This window comes from Euprymna scolopes, chromosome 28 (assembly GCF_053919585.1).
Source record: "Euprymna scolopes isolate OS-2025 chromosome 28, ASM5391958v1, whole genome shotgun sequence".
NCBI classification, from domain to species: Eukaryota; Metazoa; Mollusca; class Cephalopoda; order Sepiida; family Sepiolidae; genus Euprymna; species Euprymna scolopes.
Window position 1 is genome coordinate 10,314,546 of NC_136509.1, and position 18,111 is coordinate 10,332,656.

Here is an 18,111-nt window from a genome sequence, read left to right on the forward strand (position 1 = left end):
GCCACTAACGGTTTGGCGATGGACACAACAGCATTCTGACGTCACCTTTATTTTTCACGTTCTTTTCCTCCACGGTACGTCTTCGAGCCTGCCGTCCTATTACCACTTTTTTGTCATTTTTTTTTTTTTTTTTTTGCTAAACACACCTCCAAACACCCGGGCAATGCCGGGCAGCAAGGCTTGTCTATAATATAAATCTCACCTGTCTGTTTAAATCTATGTATGTATGTATGTCTCGCAAAAACAAAAGGCGACGGATTTTCACGAGATAGATATCGTTTTGAAGGTCGATCATTCGGACGACAAATATCGAAAAATTGGCTAAAAATATTAATTCCTTCTCCCTAAACTCTGCCGTTTAGCCGAAGAGTCATTTTTTTTTTTTTCGCCGAAATTTTAGCTAGTCATCGTCACCGTTGGATTTCAACGATTTTGATTTCCGGTCGCGTCATGGAAACATCGGCGAAGACGTTAGATTTTCTTTCGCTTTATTTTCTGCCTTCGCGGCACGGGTTCGAGCTTGCCTGCCTACTAACACATTTTTTTTATTTTTCTCCACACACCTCCAAACACCCGGGCAACGCCGGGCACCCAGACTAGTTTTAAATAAATTAATAAAGTTTTTTGATTGGTTCAAAATAAAATTATTTGTTTTTATTCATTTACGCATTTTGATTTTGGACTTCGATGTGTAAACATCGGCCAGTATAGATTCTTCAGACTGCTGTCCTTATTTTGAGTGTTATTTTCACAACGTTTTGGCCGATTAAGCTACCGACCTTCTTCAGAAGTTCTCTTGTCGAACTTTATATCTTTCTATCGAACTCGCGAATCTGCCCACTTTCCAACGGCACTCTTTATTTAAGGAAAGTAGGAAGTGGATCTTGGATTTATTTGTGTAAGTAAGTCTTGCTTTCCTTATTTTGTCGTTTAATCCTCACATACCATGAACGATGTTTCTTACAAAGAGGTAAGAATTGCTGTGTTCTGTGTCAGAATCTATTCCTTGTAACACTTATCGTTGGCAAGTTTTGACCTGGAAATAGTATTTTTTCTTTTAGCTGTTTGCATCAATAGACTTCATACATTGTGTGAAACGTTTTCCTTTAAAAGTTCATGGGGGTAGCATGCTATTGCTCCGTCAGGCATGATTGAGAAGAAGTCTTAAGTAATTCGCATTTGTATAATTCGTCACTGGGGATTGAACTTTAAACCTTGAGAAGAGTCTCACAACTTAATTTTACTTTATACGTTTCGCAACGTAAAAATCAAGTATTCGACAAGATAAACCTGAAGAAGTCCGAAACGTTATGAAAACAGCACTCAAGATGAAGCCAGTAGTCCGAATAAGTTAAATACTCTTGTAACAGCAAAATTTTTATAAAGAATGTAAATCGTAACGGGAATTTTGAATCGAAAAAGTATTCTTCATATCATCCGCAGTATAGATTGAACCTTCCAACATAAAAATGAGTATCACTTACAACTTAATACAACACACTACTTTATCCATGACGCCACAAATCTTGTGGATTAAATGAAGTGTTCTGTGCGTAATACTGTGCAGATTCCTGAGTCGACAAAAAGTTTTCACGTTCGACAAGAGATATCAGTAGAAGGTCGGAGGTTACTTCGGCTGAAACGTTCTGTGAATAATACTGAAGAACGGTAGTAGTAATAATCAAAATAATACATTTTTTCAATCCTTGTCTAAAAAAAATAATCTGAAACAGAAAATAAAAATTGCTTCTTTTTTTATGAACTGAAATTTGAGAGAAATAGAAAAAAAAAAAAACAAGATTATTATTTCATTGTTTCGGAATCTTTTAGATGATAATCAATGTTTTGTTTAAGTCTACAGACTCGAAACTTGATATACAGAGTACTGAGATTTGGGAAAATCGATGTAACTCGATTTCGGCCAGGAATTTGACGATTAAGGGATCAAAGTTCAACTATTTGACTTTTAAGAACTCTACCAAACTCCTCCGACAATTTTGGGTCTACATACTTGAAATTTTAGATATAGGCTCGTTGGACATGGATCTAACTTAATAACTTGCTTTGAGCCCAAAAAATAAAGTTAAGGGGTCATAATAGGGGTCAAAGTTTAAAAAAGCGACCGCTTTTTTTATTTTTTTGCTCAACATACACCTCTAAATACCCGGGCAACGCCGGACTGAAATGCTAGTATATCTATAAAAGTGAAAGTGTGTGTGCGTGTGTGTGTGTGTATGTGTGTCTGTGTGTCTGTGTGTGCCTTTTTGTGTGTCTCTGTGTGTGTCTGTGTATATTTCCCTACGCAATAACTCTGAGAATTTTAAGTCTACAGACTCGAAACTTGATATACAGGATACGGAGAGGTGGGAAAATCGCTGTAATCCGTTTTTGGCCAGAAATTCGGCTGTTAAGGGGTCAAAGTCCAACGATTTGGCTTTTGAGAACTCTACCAAACTCCTCCGACAATTTTGGGTCTAACCACTTGAAATCTTAGATATAGGTTCATTGGACGTGGATCAAACTGATTTGAGCCCCAAACAATAAATATTAAGGGGTCATAATAGGGGTCAAAGTTTAAAAAATTAACCAATTTTTTTTTTTTTTTGCTCGGCATACACCTCCAAACACCCGGGCAACGCCGGTGTCTGAAATGCTAGTATATATATAATTACTTTATTTAATCACATATATTAATATACGAAGATATAATTTTATGCGTAAGTTTTCAGTATTTACTTCAACAGTACACCACACATAGGTAGAGCTACGTAGTAAGTTATGAAAATATATATGGCAATTAAGCTACACAGAATATGCCGCGTTTCATTCTCGTGAGAATTCGTCAAGCTTATGCATAAACCTGACGAATTCCCACAAGAAAGAAATGCGGAATATTCTCTGTAGCTTAATTGCCATATTGTATTTCATAACATGTTATATATATATATATATATATATATATATATATATATATATATATATATATATATAACTTGTATATATATTTTTTTATTAATATATATATATTTATATGAATATAAATATATATATGACTATATATATTTAAATGAATATATATATATTACTTATATATATTATATAATTATATTTCTTGTATATATAAGATATAAAAATACTATATAAAAATATAATATATAGATATTATTATATATATTATATATTTATTATATATGTGTATATAAATTACTTAAATTACTTAGAGGTATAAGTGGTAAATATAGGGTAAATATATATAAATATGCATATATATGTGTGTGTGTGTGTGTGTGTGTGTGTGTGTGTGTGTGTGTGTGTGTGTGTGTGTGTGTGTGTGTGTGTGTGTGTGTGTGTGTGCATACATAATTGTTTAGATGTACGTAACTTATATATAAATTTAACTAAACTAAAATATACGAAAATTTCTCGAGAGCTCTTCTGGATATCATCTCGTCAAGGGAAAATCGATAGCAATGGAAAACCATACTATTGATGAAATTGAAGAGCTCTAAAGGAAATTCAGAAGTGCCCAAAAATGAAAATAACAAATTCGATTAAAATAGAAAATTTTAATCTGTCTATAAAAAAAAAACGAGGGAAACGTCTTATACACAGATTAAAATTTTCTATTTTAATCGAATTTATTTGTTGTTTTTTTTTTTTTGTTTTCTTTTAATCATTTCTTGGCATTTCTAAATTCCCCTTAGTGCGCTTTAATTTCGTCAATAGTATTGTTTTCTTTTTCTATCGATTTTCTCCTGAAAAGACGATAGCTGGAAGGGCGCTTCAGAAATTTTCGCATTTTTTTAAACGTGTATATATATATATATATATATATATATATATATATATATATATATATATATATATATATATATATATATATATATATATATTATTTTTAAAAACATGTCCAAATAAAAGATTGGCGACTTTCTAAGAAAAACACCGGATTTCCGAGGCGGAGACGTTAAACTTAATGTCGTTTAAAAAATCAACAACAAAAATTATATATATATATATATATATATATATATATATATATATATATATATATATATATATATATATAATTTATATGTGTGTGTGTGTGTGTGTGTGTGTGTGTGTGTGTGCAGCGTTTAACTTGGTAGACCGCCCATTCTTCTTCAGATACATCTTTTTGAACTCAGGAATCTTTGAACTTGTGAACCCGTCGAGAATTACAATCCCAATCCCTTATTTAATCTACGGGGTAAATTATTCGCGTTCTCTCAGCCATAATATGGTAATTATTATGTTATGCCTAACTATTATTGCTCGCAGTAAGCATAAAATTTCAATATCCAGAAAATCATCACTTAAAGATGATAGTTTTAAAACTCGCAAAATTTATGCTAAAACCTTCTACTTCGTCACGAGGTGCAATGGTTAAAGGTGCTTATTAATAACCAGTCTTAATAAAGTTTGTAAATCTATATATTAATACAGTAGTAGGTATTACGTGTGTCAGGATTTCCAGATTATAAATTATTTGGTCGGGAGATCCTATTTATTAAAAAGGAGGATAGAAGCTGATAACTTTTTTTACATAGGCATAACTACTTAGCAACGCCCAGAAACCACTCGAGGATAAGTGCATACTACCAATATTAAATAAGCATAACTATATACTAACTAGAAAGCCGCCCGATATTGCCCGCTCGTAAAATACACTTAAATATGATATTTAATTAGTACAGATTTTATATTTATTATTATATTATATTGGACCCAATGTATAGTAATGAGATATAAAGTTAAAAAAAAAAATTACTCGCACCACCAAGAATCGAAACCAAAACGTTCAGTTTTGTTTGTTATTTTTTTTACAAGGTGGACACCACTTATCAAGACCCGGAAGCCACTCAGGGATAAGGGTTATTGTAAGTACAGTACGTTAGTGTGGATATTTAAAGTGTCTACTTAAGGGGCCAGTTCATCAGGAATTTGTTTACGTTGGACTTGAAGACATCCATGTTGTAGTCAGGTGGGAAGCAGGCAGACGGAACAGTGTTCCACAGGCGTGCAGTTCTAAGAAAGAAGCTTTGTTCATGGAATCCACGTTTTGATTTAGGCATAGATAAAGAGTGGGGGAAATTTTTCACAGTGGATTCAGCTAGACGGGTGTTTTTGTAAAAGATTGGCGAGGGGGGATCAGAGATTGGAGTTCAGACGAGCACCTCCCAGAGAAATAACGATAAAACAAGGATAGGCTCGCAACGTCTCTTCTGTGGGAGAGAGGTTGCAGGGAAGAGAAAGGGGCATCCCCCACAAAGTCTATTTTGTACGCTGTCAAGGCAGGAAAGGCTGTTTTTAGCAGCTCCTGCCCAGATATGGCAGCAGTATTCCATCCTTGGACGTACTTGGCTTTTATATAGATAGAGAATTGCATCAGTAGTGAGATATCTTCTGGAGCGGTAGAAGGATCTTTCCAGTGACCTTGGCAACAGACTTGATGTACGTGTTCCATTTTAGATCAGGAGTGAAGGTCAAGCTCAGAAGCTTGTCAACACATCGGGCTTCTCCTAGACGAGAACCATCCATTTCAATTGATGCCAGATGGGGATCAGAGCGTTGATGATATAAAGATAGGAGTTTGGTTTTAGATGCATAAAAGGTAACCAGCCACGTCTTCCCTCACTGAACCACTCGTTCGAGATCAGAGGAGAGATAATCAGAGAGAGCTTTGTCATTTACAGCCTTTGATGTGTTGCCATAGATGGTCGTGTCATCAGCATAGATGTCAACGAATGATTTAAGTATGTGTTTAGGGAAATCATTGATGTAGATCAGGAAGAGAGTTGGGCCCAGGATGGACCCTTGAAGGACTCCAGCATTAATACTGCAGGCTTCTGATTTTTGTCCATCAACCACTACTCTTATGAGCCTATCAGAGAGAAATGATTTAATGATAGAGAGAATATTTCCAGTTATATCGTAGCTGGAGATCTTGTGAAATAGGCCTTTATGCCATACCTTGTCGAAGGCCTTTGATATGTCAAGAGCAATTGCCCTAGAAAGAAAGCCTTTGTCAAGAGATTCACGAATCCTATCAGATATAACCGTTAGCGCATTTGCGACAGATCTTGCAGAATGGAAACCATATTGCGTGTCACTAAGAAGGGTATTTCTGCTGGGGTGGTTGACTATTTCTCTATTTAATATGGATTCCAGTAACTTACTCATGACACACAGGAGACTTATTGGTCTGCACTGAGAGGGAGATGACTTATCAGATGAGTTCTTAAATACAGGGCATACTGATGAGGTTTTCTAAGGTGCTGGAAAGCACTTCTCCTTAAGGCAACATTTAAACAGTTTCGTAAGCATGGGAGCAAGTTCTGGTTGAAGCTTTTTTAACACTATAATTGGGATGCCGTCAGGTCTAGTTGCTTTACTGGAATCAAGGTTCTTGACCTCATGCACGGATATTTGTATGTTACCTAGCGTGTTCTGTGTTATAAGAGGAAATATGGGGAGTTTATGGCCTTCGTCGCATAGGGTAGAATTAGCTGCAAAGTCTTTTGCAAATAGTTTGGCCTTGTCTAAATTGAGGAGATGACCTCTGGTCCATTGATAATGGTTGGGATAGGACGCATACTTCTGTTCAGGATCCTATTTGTTATTTGTCAAAACTGGTGGGAACCAAGTCGCTGATCAGCTACTTTGGATTTAACAGACCGGGCATATAGCTCTCTTGCATTGTTTATTACTCTTTTACAGTGGTTGCTGGCGTTCCTGAAAGCAGCTTTAGTCTCAGTTCATCTATTACGTTGGTAGCTATGGAAAAAGTGATTTCTTTGCGCGATGACAGCACATTCTGGGGAGAACCATGGCTGGCTGTTAGGTTTTTGTTGGAATTTTTTAGATGGTATGAATCGATCTATGCCTACAATTAACCATTCGGTCAGGTCTGATACTATAGAGGACACATCATTTTTAAACATGGAATGCAGAGGTAGATTCGATATATATATACGGAACTTATCCCAGTCAGACATGGAGTATCGGTATACAGTACGGTGGAGGGGTAGTCTGGAGACTTATTACATTTCATTTTTATCTTAACTGATGCGACAGACTCACAACGACGTACTCACAAATTGAAAGCCAGTCAGGAACGTGCTTTTTTCTTTTTTTCTCGATTTAAAGTCCTTTAAAAGAATTATACTCCTTCCAATTATGTGCAAACCATACCCACGTAAAAGTCCTTAGAAGTTCGCTTTCAGCGCGTCCGGGTATACTTGCCTGGCATTCTTCTTTGAAGAAGGCTCAAAAATTCCTTGTCTGCGCCGGGCAATGAATCTGCGTCCACTCTTCACGTCGCTGGAACGAAAAAGAGTCCGAATTTCGCGCTGGGCTCGTGACACCATCAAGGAACTAGCATTTCCCTTTTCTTCAAATTAAAGGAGTTTTGTATAAACACAAAATATACGAAACTAAGAATCATAAAAGATACGAAATACAAACATTCAAATACAAGAACCAGAATATAAATAATAAATTAAACAGGGGGGGTGCACTATTATTGGTACAAAAAAATTTCAACACCACCGAAGATTCAATGTAAATAATAATAATAATAATAATAATAATAATAATAATAATAATAATAATAATAATAATAATAATAATGTCGCTTTTGGACTGTACATTTTAAGAAATATTACTTTTTTTGTTTTAATTTTATGTTTATTTTCTTAATGAATACTTAATTTCAATGTATTAATGACCTTCATGACACGATTTTTCATAGAAAATTTGTTCTTAAAATTGTAATGCAAAAATGGTTGTGAAACATTTAATAATTTATTAGTACCTTTAACGTACGTCGAACGTACGTGTGCTTCAGTTTATAAAAAAAAAACTAATAATAGACTCAAAGTAAAATGGCATAATTCTATTAAGAAATATGTTTAATTAGAAATGATTATTATTGAAACACAATTGATAATTATTTCTACTGCTGCTGTGGAGTTTCCACAGGTCCCGCTAGTATAGATTGCTTCATTCGTATAATTTGACTAGCAGCAAGTTTCACATGCTTCCTAGCGGTGACTTAGTTCATAATACGTTGTAGTTGACATGGCACAGTAGAGGATCTACTCTTATATTTTATGTTTTTGATTGTTTGAATTACATTTTGAACGCGTCCCTATTTCATCAAAGAATCTATTTTTGTTTTTATACGCCAGGTCTTTCTGCTTATGCGATGAAAAAAACTTTTCATGTGACGCTAGCCTGCATAAGGGTGTTAACTTTGGTAAAACTTGGGCAGTTTATGTTTTAATCGGATTTTCTCGATTATCAATTTTCGATACTTATCGGAGGCATACAAAATCTAACTAAAAACACCCACAGACACATTAAGTATATTTATGTCAAAGTTTTAACACATTCAGTCGAGCCGTTTTGGAGTCCATAAAGAATGAACACACACACACATACATACACACATAAACACACAAACACTCACAGATAGACTTATATATATATATTTATATATATATGTGTGTGTGTGTGTGTGTGTGTGTGTGTGCGACGATTATTATAAATCATTCTATATATTTCATTCACCTATCTGTATAGCTGAATGAAATTCATTGGAATGCCTCTTTGTCTCTCTGTTTATATATATATATATATATATATATATATATATATATATATATATATATATATATATATATAAATGTAAAGTTGGTTCGTTCTAAAGAAATAAAACCATGTTTATACGTTACCAATTTATTTGAAATTTTCAAACAACCCATTTTTAGAGTCGAGGTATGTTTTTATGTTATTAAAATAAATTTACCTAATTAAAATTAAAATATTAAATAAAATAAATATATTTATTTATCGTTTCTGCGAATCTGTTCTGTTGATAAAACTGAACTTCCGGTTCGATTCATTTCACAGCCACGAAAGGTTTAATTTTCTGTTAACTCGATAAGAAAAAAAAAAAAACATATTTCATTTGTTTATCTTCCAAATTTTTTAATTTACACATCTTTTCTTTATTATATAAGGCAAAAAAAAAAAGTTTGTTGCTTGCTTTTGAGTTTTTTTTTTCTATATAAGATTACTCATGCAGAGAGTGATCCGTGCTGAAATAATGTTATTATTTAAAAAGTCATTCTTAACATGGGGAGGTAAGGATGTTTTGTACCTATTCTGTACTTTAACCTTACAATTGAATAAATAAAAAAAATAAAAAAAACATATCGTAAAACGTTATTTAAACGTGGAAATATGATTTAAAAAATAGCGCGGCTCTCTGCATTAGCACCATTTTTATTTATTGTTGTTGTTTCACGAATTTTCGGCCAACTATTCCTCTGGCCTTCATGAAAAGAAGTCCTTTTATAAATGTTCAGTAACTTTTTCCTTTTATTATTCTTAAAGAGTAAAACTTTTCTTATTCATGAAAGGAGTTAAGCCTACGTAAATAAATAAATGTTTGTACACGTGACAAATTATCAATAAATGGTTTAGTTACTTTTTTAAAAAATGTTTGTAAAAGTGCGAAAGGCGACGTTACGTTGTTGTACAAACATTACTCCCATGCTTAATTTCTATACTTATAGGTTTTTGGAATTTTTTTTCACTGGATTATTATTGATTGGACACTAATTAAACAGATTATTAAAAAAAAAAATGTAAAAAAGAAATCATTATTTCGACGTTTGAAAGTGGTGCTCACTTTTTAGTTACAACGTTCTGATAAATCAGTCACCCACTTTGTAAGCAATAAAAACGCGGTATATCAAAACCATAGAAAGTAAAAATAATGAGTCTCTACCGCATTTGTAAGTCAGAAATATATTTGTTTCTCAAAGAAAAAAAATAGAGAGAACAGGACTTTTTTTATTGTTTTCATGAAAATAAATTTCGAGATTTTTAATTATTTTTTTTTTACTTATTTAGTCAGTTTGTGGTTTTTTTTTTTAATTGTTTTTGTGAAAGGTGAGTTTTTTTTCATAACTTTTGTTTTGTTTCTTTTTAATTTTTTTAAAGTATTATAAATTTCACTAACATGCTGGAGAAATGTTTAATAATTTGGTATTTTTTTAGATTAGGTCCACCTCCACAATTTTCCTTTCAATGACGACATTTATAGGTTTCCGAGTATGCTGAACACGCAAATTGCATTGAAATTTTGCGGAAATAAATAGTTGTATTATGCATTGTATTCTTCGGCGGCCATCTTTTTACGTGCACACGCGCCATAAACAAATACACACACGTAAAAAGATGGCCGCCAAAGATTACAATGCATAATACAACTTTTTATATCCTGATAACTACTTATTTCTGCAAAATTTCGATGCGATTTTCGTATTCAGCATACTCGAAAACCATTTCAAATCGTCATTTAAAAGAAAATTGAGGAGGTGGACCTAATCTAAAAATTTACCAATAATTTTTAATCCCGTACGCCTCCCGATACATTGCTTCGTCAACATGCGACCATTTTATATCTCCCGAAGACACTTCCGTATTTAGAAAAAAAAAATAAATAAATAAAAAGTGACCGATTTACCAGAACGTGGTAACTAAAAAGTGAGTATCCCTTTCAAATGTTGAAATGATCTTTTTTTTTTTTCAATTTTTTTTCATAATCTGGTTAGTGTTCAATCAATAATAATCCAGTGAAAAAATTTCAAAAAACCTATCAGTATAGAAACTCCACCACGTAAGTAAATAAATAAAAAATGTTACGTGCGCATGCGTTAGCCTTGACTAGGGGGGTACTAAGGGAACGACCATTAAATAATTCTGCGGGTCGCCATGGAACTCAACGCCCAAGGAGTATCAAAATAGTTTTCAGTATCTGAAGAAATTTTTTTTTCTGAAAAGTGGGTGATCACTTTTCCATCTAAATTTAACTTAAAATGAGCACCCACTTTCTGGCCACCTGAGGAAGGGGCATTTATTTTCGTGTTTATTGGCTTAAAGGTTTTTTTTACAAGGCAGTTTGGTACGCGAATGCATATTTAACAGTTTTCGTTTATGCTCACGCATAGCATAAACAAAGGCTACGTCTGTGAAATGGAAAATAGTTCCAAAGTTCAGGGGTTAATACCATGCAAAAGAAATCAAACAAAAAGACTTTTTAGCCAAGAAACACAGAGAAAGAAAAAAAATCGCATCCATTTTTTTTCTATCGAATTCATTTGCTGTTTTTATTGAAAACTATTTTCCCCCGGATTTTTGATATAATTTTCCATTAAGGGCTGTGCGTCTCACGTTCGTAAATAACGACATTTTTTTTGTAGATTTTGGTGTGCTAAAAACGAATCTGCAAACCGTTTCCGTCACAAAAAAATAGTTTTTATGATATGAAGAAATTACTTTTTCGAAAAAGTGGCGATCACTTTTCCATGTAAATTTAACTTAAAATGAGCACCCACTTTCTAGCCACCTGAGAGAGGGGGGATTTTTTCCCATGTTTATTGGCTAAACAGCTTTCGTTTATGCTTACGCATAGCGTAAACGAAGGCTACGGCTGTTAAATGGAAAATAGTCCCAGAGTTCAGGGGTTATTACCATGCAAAAGAAATCAAACAAAAAACTTTTTAGCCAAGAAACAGAAAAATGCCCCTCTCTCAGGTGGCCAGAAAGTGGGTGCTCATTCTAAGTTAAATTTACATTGAAAAGTGATCACCCACTTTTCGAAAAAGTAATTTCATGAATGTCATGAAAACTTTTTTTTTGCTACGTAAACGGTTTGCAGATTCGTTTTTAGCACACCGAAATCTACAATAAAATATTTCGTTATATATGAACGTGAAACGGGCCTTAAAGTAAAATAATACCGGATTTTTTTGAGCAGATTTGCCGTTTAGTTGTACAAATATTCTCACACCAGGTAATCACTAAAAGGGATTTTTAAAAGTCGTCACCTGTATCGAGCAAAAGTTTAAAACCACCGATTATATGCCAGCCTACATCATGGTAACATATATTGAGTGAGTTCCTAACAGTATTTTTAGTTTAAACTCATTTTCCCAAAATTTCCCCAAACTTAACATGTTCGATACAGTCTGCCGCCATTTGTATTTTTCAGATATACCGATAAACATTGAATGTTTTTGAACCGATTATACATTACATAAAAACACTAAAATCTTATCCAGTTAGGTAGAACACTTACTTTTCTTGCCTTTGATAACATTTATTTGTTATATATTTATTTTTTGACAACTTCTTTGTATCTGTGTTTAGTAATATAAACCCTTTTCATTAAATGTAACGTTTAGTCGGCTCGAAAAACAGTGTTTATTGGTGTATTTGAAAGCTACAAATGGTGGTGGACACTGTTGATTACTTTAAGTTAGAGAAAGTGAGTTAAAACTAAAAAAAACTATACAAAATACTGTCAGAAACCTATCCATTATGCCAGCCTATGTCATGGTAACATATGTTCGGTGAGTTTCAGACACTGTTTTGTATAGTTTTTAGTTTTCAATTTACTTTCCCAAACTTAACGTATTCAACAGAATTCGCGACCATTTCTGTTTTTTGAGCCAATTAAACATTTTACATTACATAAAAACACTAAACAATTATCCAATTAGGTAGAAACGTAAATTACCTTACCTTTGCTTTCATTTATCTGTTTTGGACGACTTTTTCGAATCTGTGTATAGTAACCCCCCCTCTCCCCCACCATCAACCAAATATTAATTACTAAATCACATTTTTTAAAACAACAAAAAAAAAAGCATTTAGCGTTTCAACATTTTTGCTACGTTCGGCTTCATCCACTGATTGTTGGTCAAGTCCAAAACATGAATGATTGCCAGAAACTCTCGAGGATCCAGATCAAATTCTGCAAGAGCACCATTTTTTTCAGTTTCGCCTTCTTTTTCACTTTTTGCAGTGGATTGCTGTACTAATATAAGAAACATGCATTTTACTCTTTTATTAAATTTTTCCATTACACCAAATTGAGCCACTGCAACGCGTGGCAGGGTACATCTAGTATATATATATATATATATATATATATATATATATATAGAGAGAGAGAGAGAGAGAGAGAGAGATAGATAGATAGATAGATATATACATATATATATATATATATATATATATATATATATATATATATATATATATATATATATATATATAATTTGAGGTTGCTATTTTCCAAAGATAGGTTTACCAGGGAAATATAACGAGGTTCATACGAGAGTGATCAATACAGAAGTAGAGCCAGTTACATTTGTTTTTACATAAGCAGTAATTTGTTGCTACACATGAATGAGTATGTTTCGGTCTACCAGTATTTACCAACTAGAGACCTCATCAGGCAACAACCCTTATTTCCGAAAACGGAATTCAAAAAATTAAACGGAATTCAAAAGATTTTCGGAAATAAGGGTTGTTGCCTGATGAGGTCTCTAGTTGGTAAATACTGGTAGACCGAAACATACTCATGCATGTGTAGCAACAAACTACTGCTTATGTAAAGACAAATGTATATATATATATATATATATATATATATATATATATAGGTGGGGAAGACCTTATTTAAAGCGCTTTATAAGTTTTGTACCGTAAAACACACATATATATATATATATATATATATATATATATATATAAACAATATTTTATACATTCAGATACTAGTGATTCATGCTTACGCAATTATCAGCAAAGGAATAATTACTACTAATCTAGAGATTTAACCCAAGTCATAAAGCCACACTTGATTTCGTAGGCTAGAATATTTCATCAAGGCCACCGACAATTAACCCATGAATGCCTGAGAGTGATTTACTCGAATAAAATCTGTATCTCTCTCTGTTTGTCTGTCTGTCTCTCTCTCCCTCTCTCTCTCTCTCTCTCTCTCTCTCTCTCTTTATGTAGTATATATATAAAAGTGAAAATGTGTTTGTGATGACACTTCTTAACCTATCTACTAAACGAATCTTTGATCTGCAGACTTGAAATTTGTTATATGAGGTATTCAGACATGCAAGAAACTTTTAAATCGGGTTTCAGCCTAAAAGGGGGGCTGTTAAGGGGTCAAAATGGAAAATTGGTACGTGGCCAGTCATCGAATTTTAATCTGTTTTCAACTGGTTTACGAATACGTACGCGTGAATCGTTCACATGGCAGCTTCCTCATGTTAAGAATAAGTAGGTTTGAAACTACTATTAAAAGATCGTGTCAAGCCGGCCTAATAGTTATTGTACTTGACTCCTTGTCTTTATAATTTGGTTTCGATCTCAGCTCGAGTATATTGTTTTAGTGAACTGTTTAGTAAAACAACATAATACTCGCATGCACAGGTTTCAGTTTCTTTCCGTGTTTTTTTACTTCATTTTTTAAGGAATTTTATCTTACATTTAATACCACCTACGCCGAGTACATCTTCAAGTATATATATATATATATATATATATATATATATATATATATATATATATATATATAGTGTGTGTGTGTGTGTATGTTTTACTTCAGTGTATGTGCATCTAAGCAACAACAAAAACCAACATGGCGGCCGAAGTAATAGCTTACATTCGCTAAACTTAAACAATTTAATTATTTTCCTCAGTTCTTTGTTAAAGTAGGCTTATACTTTTATTATCGCTTCAAAATAAGTCATCGCCCTGTTTGTCAATAAGATACATGGACATCGAAATTAAATTCTGTAATAAAATCTTACACAGACTGTCCAAACGTTAAAAGAATACTAGGCCGTTACAGAATATAATTTAACTGCGTTTGCTGTAAAATTATTTTTGGTCTTGAACTTTAATCATCACAACATACGGTGTGCTTTCTATAAGTTTCCAGACTTTCTGTACAGATATTAAATATTGTTGTAGAGTTTGTATGAGATGATTAATCAATTTTTATAATTTCATGATCAAATAAAGAGCTAAAGCAGTGATTGGAGTACACCCTACTAAATCCTAATTGTCACAGCTGGTGAATTTCAAAAATGCAATCTAGACGCGAAGACACTTTAGAAGAATGATATGCAATAAAATTCTATTTTAAACTTGAAAATAAAATTTCCACAGAAACGTATGGAATGTTTCAGACTGCTTTAGATTACTATGCATGAATTAAGCATCAATTTTTGAGTGGCATAGGAGATTCAAGGAAGGCAGGGAGTTTGTGAGGGATGTGGAGAGATGTGGGAGGAGTAAGGAAGTCAAAACGCCAGGGTTGATTGGCCAAATAATGAATTTCATGGATAAGGACAGTCGATAAAGTTTGATGTCAGTGTGGGAACTGTACGCATAATTATTCACGAGGAACTGAAGATTTGTGCGAATTTGTCCCATCCTTGTTACAAATTATTTGACCAAGATAGGCACTAAGACAGATCCTCACCTTCCCTCTAGTCCAGATTTTGTTTTGGTTATTCCATAAGGGAAGCCTTAGAGGCTGTCGTTATGAGACAACTGAGGAGATGAAAAAGACTTTAACGAGGGTCATTGACACACTCACACATTAAGACTTCCATAGGGTTTTCGAGAAGTTGTTGGAACAGCACAGCAAGTGAACTGCAGCCAGAGGAGATTACTTCGAAGGGGACTAGAGTTTAAGGTGTGTGCTATCCATAAAAGTACCCATACGAAAAGTCTGGAAACTTATTAAAGACAAATCCTCTGCAACGGAACCGTTCAAACATTCGCATTTTTTTTTTTTTATTTCGTAGTTCCTTCCAAATTTGTCCAGACCTTGCTCCCTATGACTTTTGGTTATCAAAAAAAACCATACAAGCTATCATTATGAGAAAATTGAGGAAATTAATGAGAGTGTCACTAGTGTCATTTACACGTTCACAAAAGAGAACTTCCAGCGTGTAAATGCTCACACATGTTCCATTCCCGTCATTGACAAAAAAATTAAATTGATTAAACAAAACGAAGTTGTTGGAATGATAAATAAGAGCATTGCAGCTGGGGGCGATTACTTCGAAAGTGACTAGAGTCTCATGTGTGTGCTATCAATAAAAGTGTCTATACGAAAAAAGTTTCTATTGAATACGGATGCAGAGACCAGAAAAATAATTTTTAATAAAGCAGAGAACGAACCTGGTATAACACTTAGACATATCACAAAGGATTGCCAACGTGTCCAACAAAATCCAAAAGACGTTGAATAAAACAAATATTATGCAGAGTTAAAAAAAATTTTTCAAATTAACTAAAATTGCTGAAAGTGACAAAACTTTAAATGTCAGAAACTTTATGCAATTAAGATTATTGAATAAAAATATAAAATTTAAACTTGACCCTCCGGCTCTATTTTGTCAATCATAAATTTCCCATTGCGAAATAAAATAGGAAAACTAACTTTTATAAGAATTATTTAAAAATAATCAGAACCTTGCTGGAAAAGAAATAAATTTGGAGGCCGAGCTAATAGCTGAAATAACATTAAAAGAAAAACTGTGAAATTGAAAATGGTTGTGACGAGCAACTCAAATCACCTTTTCGGTACGGACTGGATGGAGAAATTTCTGATATCAATTTTTCCCGTTTAAAGCTTGGAAGCCTTAAATGTCGAAACAGAGAAACTAAAGAAAGAATAAACAGAAAACTTTTCGATAGTTTGTACTGGTGGACTAGGAAGATGTAAACAAATCACTGTAAAGTTTGAATTAAAAGCAAATATCCAATCAGTTTTAGAAAATAAATGTTCCATTCCTATCACTGACAAAGAATTAAATTGATTAAAAAAATGAATGCCTTATCGAAAGTAAAATAGAGCGGGGGGGGGCTTCGCCTGCAGCCCACTTAAAAAAAGAAAGAAATCTGTGTTTATGCAGATTTCTCTACAGGATTTAACCAAGTACTAAAGACGGATTCCCTCTACCGAGCTAGAAAATTACTCACACCTAAGAGTATCCCGTATCTCTACAAAACCACGATTCGCCCATGTATGGAGTATTGTTGCCACATCTTGGCTAGTACACCTACTATTAATCTTTCCCTCTTGGACAGGGTTCAAAAATGAGTTTTAATCTAATATTTTCGGTACTGGTTACTAAGTTCCAAACTCCTGTCCTATTGCGCAATGTTTCATTCCTATGCCTGTTTTACAAGTATTTTGATGGAATGTTTTCTGATGAACTCATTACACTTGTGCCCCTCTCGTTGTACATACTCGGTCAGCAAAAAATTCCACGCCTTCACCCTTGAGGTCCTTACATGTCGTAAATCCAGCTACTCAAATAGTTTCTACCCTCGGACTGCTAGACTTTGTAATTTCTTCCCTGTTGCCTGCTTCTCTGACTGTACTAACATGCATAAGTTTAACTAATGTAAACCGACATTTTGCTTATCTCCTCTAAATATAGTCTCAAATAGTAGCACCTTTACGTCCAAGTGGTAATATACCTTGTTTGTACTGGGCTTTTCGGAAAACTCAAGGAAAAAATTTTTTTTCGAAGTTTGACTTAAGTGATTCGTATCTACAAACCCTGTGAACGAATGTTGCTCAAAAGTACTTTGAATACATAATCATGAGCGTTCATACAAATTCGAAAGAATACCATTTGGTGTTAAGGTTGCAGGTGCCTTTGTTTGTTTTTCGGGTTTTTTTTTAATAATTAAGACTTTGCTTAGATTGCAAACTTTATTGTAATAAACCACAAAGGTAAAAGATAGTTATTCAATACTGAGCAAGGCTAAAAGGAGGGGGTGTTATAACATGATAGGTATCTGCCCGATTAATGACTAAATAGACTCCGGTCGTAAAATACTCTTAAATATGATATTTTAATTTATGCATAATTCGTATTTATTTTTATAGAACCAATGTTCACCCAATGACTTGTTGTGATTTCAAAAGTAAAAAAAATATATATGTGACTTGGGTGCCACAAACAAGAAACAAAAACGACCAAAACATTTAACGTCCCAGCCTTAGTCGTTATCGTTTCAACTATTGTCAGAGGGATATGAAATAATTAAAAATGAACCGACTGTAACATATATACGGTATAGTAACGTTGAAAAACAGGTTCCCTTAATATCACCGTAGTTAAGGAACGTTGGAGATGGTCATTACTAAAACGTGTGACAAATTCGAGAATTCCAGGAACA